A 10,643-nucleotide genomic window follows, 5' to 3' on the forward strand; every position below is an offset into this window, starting at 1 on the left:
TTCAATTACAGAGTATCTGTGTGTACACTTATTCATTGGTATTACTGAACTCATCTTAGGGATTATGTTTCCTTGCGATTGTTGAATTTATAGACGCTGCTATTCCATTCTGAAATACAGTTGTATTCTTTGTAACTAAGATTGACAACCAGATTACCAAAATCAGATTACTATTAAGGTGTGTTTTGTGCATGTACGAGTGGCTTTCAAGCGTTGTTCTATAGTCCATTGTTAATCAATGTTGTTCCATGTCTATGTGTTGTTCGATTCATCCTTAAAAGTGGAGGATTGCCATTTGATTCCTGTAAGACACAATTATTGCATTTGATCTTGTAGACTAAGGTGTTGTTGCTTATCAGACTTAATTATTGTTACAGTTTCCTGTTTGCTGTTCCATTTCTTATCTGTCGTTCCATTTCCTGTCATTCGCATGATTGTTACTTTGGTGTGAAGAACGATCTAAGACTATAGCGAGCATTGACATTTACTGTTCGGCCCCTAAATCAATGATCTGTTCCCTGATTTCCTTTGGCCCATCAATTTACAAAGGGATGAGTTACTGCTACTAAACCCTTGACTGATAAATTGCTTAGTTTTCTAAGTGTATGGTTTAGTCTTTCAAAGTAGTTTGTTGTAAACAAGCATCCATTTACTCTTGTATTTTTGAGCACTGTACTAATAGTATTACTCTAGCAAATGATAGCCTCAGACTGAGAAACACTCTGAAAAAAAAAAAAAAAAAAAAAAAAAAAAAAAAAAAAACGTTCCTGGATTGACAAATTAATGTGAGGTAATTAGAGGTGAAAGAGACCCTTTTTATAGCTTGACAATGAACTTGTGAATGCATACTTGGAAGGAAATTCTCTGTAGTTTTTACTTCATGAATCTTCAAATTTTTCCTTCGATTTATCAAAATTTTGCCTTTGTTGAAAATCATCTCATCATTTATTCTAAATCAAAGTGAACAATCAGCCTAAATAAAATCTACTTGTTCATGTTCAGGAAATATAAAATTTACCAGAAATAAATATGAAAATAGTCTTCCCTTTTGAATTGAAACGACAATTTATTACCTCTGCTCATTTCAAATTAACTTAAGAAAAATATGTATTGTTACAGTGACTGTTAAATAATGCCTTTAGTAGATAAATATGATGCGTATTGTAGCATCAAATAATAAACTAAAGATCAGAATGGGATAAAGCCACTAATTGTGGAAAATATCAAAACAGATTTGAATGTGTGCACACAGCATAATGGACATCCTTAGAAAATTTCGAGAAAGATAACATGAACTTCATATGATTACCGTAAAAGGTTATACTGGCTAATAATGATTGAATTAGAATTAAGCTTATCATAGATAGTCATACATTTCATGGGATAATGGGATCATTAAGCTTTTATATCCTCAAAACCTTTATCATATAAATTTCAAAAGAAAATTTTAGAAGGAAATCTCAAAATGAAGAAAAGTGGCTTTGAGGCGATCGATGCCAAATGCAAGCTTAATTGAATTTAATCAATACATTATTCAAAATAGGCAGAATAGAGGTATTGTTGTAAGAAATTTAAAAAAAACAAGAATTCAAAATTTTTGATAAGAAGAAAATGTTTTCACTGAACATGTATGAGAAGGGTTGATGGCTTTGTTTTATTTTTTTAATCTGCACAACTATTAAAAACAAATTAACTACATAAAACAAACTAACTAAAATAATTATACTCCTGTTCTAACCATATACATGAAAATGACTAGGTATAGTCATATTTCCAGTGTAACCATTCTCTCATTTTTATTCTTGCATATATATACAGTTCAAATGTTAGTAATAAAAATACAAATATAATTGAACTAAGAAAAATAATTCTGTAAATAGAATGCACAATTATTATTAACAACTTAATTAAAATCTCTTTCTCTTGAAATTTTCTTTCCAATTGAATACCAATTGGGTCATAGAAATATGGATGGATTTCTATTAAGGATTGGGCAATGTTCAAAAAAGGAGATGACAAACTAGATTGTGAATATGAGCTTTTAAATTCAAAGGCCTGGAAAAAATTGTTAGTGTTATGTACAAATGTTAAACAATTAACAATTTTCCTTAAAGTAAAACTTTCCAAATATTTTTCAAATGAGTCAATGAAAAATGAATGGAAATCTGTTAAATACAATTAAAAATTATTAATTGAATTAGATTGCTAGACAGATTGTAAAAATATATTCTCTTGTTGATATTGCCTTTGAGAAGATAGAAGCTTTTGATAAAATATTAGCAATGATTGAAATTGAAATTGAAATAGCTTTTGATGCTCTCGATTATAATATAAAACTTCAATTTTCCAATAGGGCAATGCATCAATTGAATGTTTGATGGTAAAGTGCTCAATATACCAGCGTAATGTATCAAAAATCTGAAAGATAAAATCTGAAAATAAATCTGATTTTATACAAAATAAGTGAGGAAACAAAAAATAAATTGAAATCACTATTTGTACAACTAATGTTACAGCACAATTGAGATCGTTTTAAAATAATTTCTTTTTCACAAAGATTGGCCAAAATTATGGAATTTGAGTAATTTCGAATTCCAACTTGTGAATTAGAAAGAGAATTATGATTATAAACATGAACGAAAGCTTGATCATGATATGAATCATAAATTGAAATATTTTTTCGAAGAGTGAAATCATGAAGATAATTCGTTGCTTTAGAATGAGGATTAGTTGGAATAATTTCTAATAGAAATGTTCCTCATTCTCAGATGTTATTTGAATCTTTTCATGAGGATTCTCTTGAGAAAAATAGAAATCAACATCCTCAATGTCAGAGTAACTATCATAAATGACTTCACAAAATTCTCTAGAATTCCCTTCAATCTCATCCAATATATCCAAACAAGGAGGAACAACAATTTCCTGTTCATTAATGGCAAAAGAATGATCAATTATTGTTTCTCTATCTTGATAAAAATTTATTGGTAATTCATTTAAATCATTCTCTTTAATTTCTGAAGTATCATTAATACCAAGAGGGGAAAATTACCATCATTAAAAATATCAGGATAAAGGGAAAAATGTGAATATGAAATAATGCATTTAAAAATGTCTCTGTTTGAGAATTCTTGTATAGTATACTCATTGTAAATTTTAGATTCTAAATCATTCCTTTGCGTATTCATGTTTTTTTGAAGAAGATTGCTTTGCTGCTCTGATTTCGACATTTGTTCATCATGGAAAAATTCAGCAATTTGTACAGCAGTTTGCATTTTATTATTTACTTTGATTGTTGCTTGCACTTGCTAATTTCTAATCTGATTTTCTAAATTTACTTCAAAGTAGCTTTCATATTTCAAAGCGACTCCTTCTCCAAAATTGTTGTTGTTGTCTTCTTGCATTTGATCAGAAATATTTTCCAAGCTTTGTGAAACTTCTTCATCACAATTTATTTGCACATCCAAATTGGAATTTTCAATTATGTTGGAAGGGGATGGAACAAAACTTGAACTAATTTCATATGTATTGGGAATGGGAGGAAGAGAACAAATATATTCAAACCAATCTAGTCATTCTTCTTTCATAGGTTTATCTTTGACATTAAAATTTAAACAATTCAAATGAAGTTGAATATTAATATCTCTGACATATTCATTTTTATTTCGTAAATATTCAATTTCATTACATACTTGATCATACTCATAGCGATCAAATTTACAAATGAAAATTGTAACAAATTGATCCCAGCGGTGAATTGAGACAACTGGAAGAGTTCTACACCAGTTTCTGGCTTTTGCTGCAAATGTGAGAGTAAAAATTCTACATAAAATACCTTCATCAATTCTTTGAAAATCATAATTTGAAACATTTTGAATAAATTGAAAGATATAATTAAAAGCAGAAGAATTTCTCTTACCATTAAACTTTACTTGAGACAAAAGTCTTACCACTTTGGGTGGAGTATTGGAAGATGTAAGTTCATGGATACAACTCCAAATTAGAAGTTTAAGAAGAGCCATCGTCATTAAATAAAATGTTAAAATTGAAAAGACTCCAACAGAAAACAAGTTTTAGGCCCTCTTTCTAGCACCATAATGTTGAAGCCTCGAAAATCGTTGCAACAACATGGGGATGACCACCCAGTCCGGACCTTAAAGCAGCTTTTTTTCCGTTTGGAATGGTGGTTCCAACTGGTTCAACTAGGTCCACTGACCTTCTCTCAATCTCCAATGGCTTTAAAATATGATTTTCATTCACCAATGGAAAAGAGACATCAGATCAACCTTTTTGTTGATCAAGCAAGAAAGCGATCCTTAAGCTGATTTGTGGCTCAGCCATTCCACTACTAAAGTTTTCCTCTTTGGGAAGAGGACTCAAAAGAATGTAGAATTATTCTAAATTCAAACTTATTCTAAGATGCAAGCAAAAGGGAATATCTTAATCCTATCTCAATTAGGCAGATATAGATCTAACCCAACCAAGAGTATGTATTTAAAATATTGAAATTTAAAGGTCTCGTTTATAATGAATATCAAGTTAATGAAATAGTTCAATTAACTGATATTATGGATACCAAACACATCCTATTGAGACCTTTTAACTTAAATAATCAATCAAAAACACTCAGGAAGAAGTTCACAAAATGATATTGATCATTTAATCAGTAACTTGAATTATTGAACAATAATATGCGAAAGAAGTTCACAACATATCACTATTTATTAACCCAATATTAAAAGACAGATTTATGAGTAAATAGTTACTCAGAAATCAGAATTCAGCCCAAAAGAGCAGAGATAAATAACAACATAAAATAGAAACAAATTACCCATACCGACAAAAGTGAACAAATATGTAAGTAAATTGACACCATTCTTGTTATCATAAAATAAAACCAACATTTAAAATAATAGTATTCAAAGTACCAATTTATTGAATCCATTTCTCTAGCTCCGGTCTCTAATAGTCCTTTACAATGCCTAAGCTTCTACTTTCAAAACCAGAGCTACAATAGTGCAAACTCTGTTCATTATACATAACTTAGAATGTAGAAGAAAAACCTCAATAATCCCCAGATCTGAGATTCCACTGCTCGCACCTACAACTCTAAATCCCTATTACAAAAGTGCTTTTAGAATTCTAGAATTGCAGAGGAGAGCAGCCCCTATTACATTCTGCAATCTACTATTTATAATATTTGCAAAGGAATTCTTGAGATGAAAGTTTGTTGAAGAAAATATGCCCAATCACTTTTATTTGCTCAAAATTCTAATCTTTTAATTGTTGGAGCATTCTCATTGATTAAGATCTTTTTTCCATATCTCTTCTACTGTTTTCCTGCAAAAAGAAATCAAAATAAATTAAGATGCAACAAATAAAATCAAAACACCATTTCTGGCATTTAAAACAAATCCAATCAAATTTAATTAAATAAATAATTGAAAATAAAATGTAAGCTCTCTATTGATGCCTGGGATGATTTAATTGGCTAATGATATTATTGACGAATGGATTTGAAATTAGAAGAGGCTTGACAAAAGAAAATGTAGAAAATAACTGAGAAAATTGATTTTGTTTTAAAAATTCGGAGCTTGATCTTATGCATATTTTTTGATCAAATTAATGAACAAATATATTAGTGAAACCCCCTCAGAAATGTTCTCCTTGATTTTATCTTTCCAATGAGCCATCCTGGGCCTCATTTGGCCAAGTAAAACTCATTCTATGAGCTTCCAAAGTTGATGAGTCAAATCTGACATAAATTTGGAAATTCTGTTACTAGACTAAAAATGAGAATTTTAATTAAAAATCTAATCCTAAATTAGGATTCTAATTAATTCTAATCTAATTGTTAATTATAAACCCAGATAATTATTTAATAAACTGTCATTAATTAATATAAATCTAACTAATTAAAATATAATTAACTATTTATAAACTAACTAATATTAATCTAAATAATATTTAAATTTTATTTTAATTAAATTAATTAAATTTTATATATTAATTAAATTAATTAATATAAAATTTATTATTTAAATCTTAATTAATTTAATGTTATATTTAAATTAATTAATGTAAAATTAATTATTTAAATAATAACATTAAAACTAATAAAAATAAACTAACTTACTTTACTTGACTCGTATGGTAATGTACTTATTCAAAACAATGGATTAATGGATGAGCCCAAAGCGAAAGTCAACTTTGACTTATCGCATTGGAGTAACGTTGAGTCGGGTTCATAAGTTTGTATAAGTTGAGGACTCTCGATGCGATGGAATGATCGTATTGAAAATTAAACACATAGTATTTTAAACTTTGGTTAATGCTTGAGGCTCCATCGCATATCGGTAATTGGGGAAGGATGGTGTTTAGGGTTTTGTTAAAATATTGTGATGAGAAATGTGCAATGCAATATAAAATCTTTTTTATTTATATGTCAAATTTTACTTTAATTAAATTAATTATATTTTATATAATAATTAATTTAGTTAATTTAAAATTTAATATTAAATATCAATTTTTTATTTTTTGGTTTTATTTTGATGAGGTTTATTTAAGTTATGAAATTTTCTAAAGTCCAATTTGCCTATCTAAATTATAGTCACTTTGACAATTTGATTTTTCAAGATTAGTCGTTTATTTGAAATGTTGGAGTAAATTACTAACATCTCGTTGCTTCATAATTTGGCTGTATAAGTAAAAATGAAAAATGTTAGTAAAAACTAACTAGAGGTTAATATTTGAAATAAATGCGTTATTGAACTAATTTATTTACAAAATGCAATATTGTACATTTTATGCATTTTTAACCCAGGCTAGATAAATGATGAGATTTTAAAAGAGTACCATTTTCAAACCAGTGGACCAAATGAGGCGAAACAAACGTCAATGGGAAGCTTATAAAAAATCAATTTTAACAAAGCAATCAAAACAAGAATTCAAAAAAAATGAAAAATTAACAAAAGCATAAGATAATCAACTAAATAAAAATCCTAAAAGTTGTTTAGCCAAATTTTTTACAGAAATGGTCCCTATTATTTGAAGTGAACATATCAATAATGGGGGGTTGTGTTTTTACCCAACAGGTGGTTAATGTAAGTGTTGATAATGTTATCTTCTATTTGATTCTTAAATTCAAGAGAATCTGTTGCAGTTAGTGGTGATCAAATATTTTCAGTTAAATATGTTACAGGTTGTTTCCTAGTTTTTATTATTGTTAGGTTTGGCTGAGCTGGAGGATATAAAGCTAAATTCTTCACATTAGTTCCTCTTGCTATAGTCATATTGCCTGTTCGACAACTTATATAAGCATCTGTGGTCGCTAGCCAAGGTCTTCCTAGAATTAAGGGATGTCCATCTAGCCAGTTTCTAGGATTAATAATCAAGAAATTTGTTGGGTATTCCCAAGAATCTACAGACACCATTACATCTTATATTGTCCTTTTTGGTTTGACAACCGATCGGTTAGCAAGTTCCAGCAAGGTCGTAGTTGGATCTACGACTGTAATGCCAAGTTTTTGACAGGTTGTTGTAGTGAGAATATTAATGGTTGCTCCTAGATCAACTAATGCACTGGTAAAGGAATATCCATTTATTTGTACTATTACTATAGGGTTTGCTGGGTCCTCATATTTCAACGGTGTTTCTCTACCTGATAATAAATCAGACAAAGTTCCGACTATGTCGACATTTGGGGTTGTTTTTATTTTCCTCTTAGGCTTTTTAGTACACAATTCCTTAATAATTTTTACATAAATTGGAATGTCCTGAATAACCTAGGGGAGGGCTTTTTTTGCATAAAGATTTTTTAATTCTCCCAGAAGATCGAAATCAGGATATTCTGGGCGAGGTATAGTCAACCTTTCTAGGAATAGTGGAGAAAAGGTAATAGTTTGATCGTGGCTTTTCTGTTTAATCGTATTCTCAATTTGAAGTGTTTGTTCCACAGGTAACGGTTCTTCTAATTGTATATTTTTATTCCCCTCTGACACAATTATCTGTCCAGACCTCAATTTGAGTTCATTGCACTCTCTCAACTCAGTTTCTGGCTCCAACCCTTCAAGAATTTTTACTGACTAGACTGATCTATTGTTGGGATTCGGGTTGGCTAGGCTGGGAGTTGTGGCCGTAGATTGGGTTGAGGGTTCTGCTGCAATGTGTAAGGTGCTGGTAGTGTAGGTTGAGGTAGGGGGGTTGTTCTTGCTGGCTGGTTTGTAGGTCTTTGCTAGCGTGACTGCCAGTTCTGTTTTTATGAAGTGGAGGTGTTGGCTGGATAAATCTTTCTTGCAGACAAGACTGTTCTCCCTAGTATCAAAAAATATCTAATAACAAGCAGGACAAGAAAATCTACCTTTCTCTAAACATATTATGATTCATTAATAAAAACTAAAGAGGTGTTTTAGACCCTACCTTAAGTCCAATGCTAGTTTGTGGTAGCCATGCTTCAAACATCCGAAAGAGTTTCCTTTTGAGAACCTGCAATCACAAACAAACACACATCAAATAACACCTGCATAGCTAATATAATAAATCATATTCATCATGGTGATCAAGGAATCCATGAAATAAACCATAAAACACAGCTTATTGAGAAAATTAAACTTGATTGTATTAACTTTGAATATAGAATAACTTTACAACCTTTGTTGCTTTGATGTTGTACAAGCTCCTCCCAGGGTCTGAAACATGAATCTCCTCTACTTTGACAAGCCTCACACTTTTCCAAATGAAATCAACAAGGTATGTAATCTTTCCTCACAAAAGCTCAATTAGGAAGACTAAGTTCCAACAACATTTCACCTCAAAAATCTTCAGCTTTCAACTTCCTCAGAAACCAACCCAATGCTTCATTTTATAGTGCAAAGGAAGGAGGTTATAGGTCCACCTATGAAGGGATAGAGTCCTCCTTCAAAGGGATAAGCTCCTCACATCAAGGGGTTAGCTCCTTAAGGTATGGGATGCATGAACCTTAAAGGAGCGAACTTGCCAACTCAAGATTCCTTCTAGAAGCTTCCAGAAATGACTCAAAGTGAATTTTTAAGAATGCACTTGTACCCTTTTGACTTTTGCAGGGGTTTGCACCCATTATACAGAGACAGAGCGGTTAGGTGTATAGTGGACATGACCATTAGGTGTGGGACCATAGGTAATGTTGAGAGAAAGCGCGGAACCAGAGTTTTAGAGACTTTTAATGGCTTTCTCTTATTTTCAAGGCTTGACATGAAGAACTGAGATTTAAGACTTGCAAAGGAGGAACATATGGGTGGTGATAGACTCACACCAATTGCAAAATGTCATGGTGAAAATTTTTGTGCAACAGATTGCCCCTTAAAGTGTGAAATCTATAATAGATGATGATAGCATTTGTCATCTAAGAAGAGTGAAGTACTTTATCATTTCAAGGATCATCCTGTAGACACTCCAGTCGGAACCTATAAAAACATTCAATACAAAATATATATATTGGAACATATCATCGCTGAGGTAGGCATTCCCATGCTCAGATCAAAACTAACTAAAAAACTAACTAAAATCCTCTGATACAGGAATGATTTTGTAATACATCACAAGTATAGGCATATGTAGACATAGTATCGGTGCAACCATCTTTTTATGAATATTCCAATGTATAATGAATAACAAAATTCCTCGCAGCCTGGATGGTGGAAACTAGATCAAGGGTCTTGATTTCTACTTCCCGAACTAGTACGATTCTATCCATGTGAATAGATGTGTCAAAGTCGAACATGGTAGAAACCACTTGATTACCAGTCAATGATGTAAATTGTTAACAAGTGTGAGAGAAACCACCAGTAATGTCAATGGCTCTCAAAGTACTCAGTACAATCCATGAAATGTGAATAGATGAGCTGATGTCGAATATGTCATAGAATCCTTTAATCGAAGGTCAATGATGCAACCTGTCGTCGAAAGCGAGAAACTTGCCATTAGGGCATGCAAATTCCAAGGTACTGATGATTTCTAGATCATCTTTCTAGATAATGAGATAAAGTCGATAGAAAGCGATCTGTTGTAGGCAGGCCCACAACACGAAATCATAGATCAAGTTTGAACAAATATATTTGGAAAGGACTAACTCAGGGATGGTCAAGATGGATGATAGATATTTTGCAGATGAATGGTTTATTTAAACTGACCTCTTAAACACATAATGACACTGTAGATGGTTTGGTGACAATTGATCCAAAGCTAATACCCAGAAACCGGCTGAAGAATTTCAATATGGTTTGATTAACTATTAGGCAAAGGATTTCCCAACCCAGGTGAGCAAAAAGTGTCGTGTTCAAGAGTGGTTTTATGCTTTTCTAAAACACAAAGTATAACAAACAAGTTCATTTTTCTCTCTTTCCCCCCACCATTTCTAGCAAGTACCTCTTTATTTTTGACAAGCTTGAGGAGGATAACATTTGCTTAGTTATGAGCTCATCCTTCGGATGAGTCCAACTTAGTTTAAAATTCGAACCCTAAGAAGGAGTGGTTCGTTCCTGTTTTTAAAATTGAACAAGTCCTTTACTATTAAATTTTAACAAGTCCAGTATAGGAGAAACTCGGTGTTTTTTAATTTTAGGGAGTCAGAAAAAAAGCTTAAGAAAACTCCATGGACGCCCTTTCTCATA

Source organism: Pinus tabuliformis, chromosome J (genome assembly GCF_031772625.1).
Source record: "Pinus tabuliformis cultivar Carrire ecotype Pingquan chromosome J, CPIR1, whole genome shotgun sequence".
Classification (NCBI taxonomy): Eukaryota; Viridiplantae; Streptophyta; class Pinopsida; order Pinales; family Pinaceae; genus Pinus; species Pinus tabuliformis.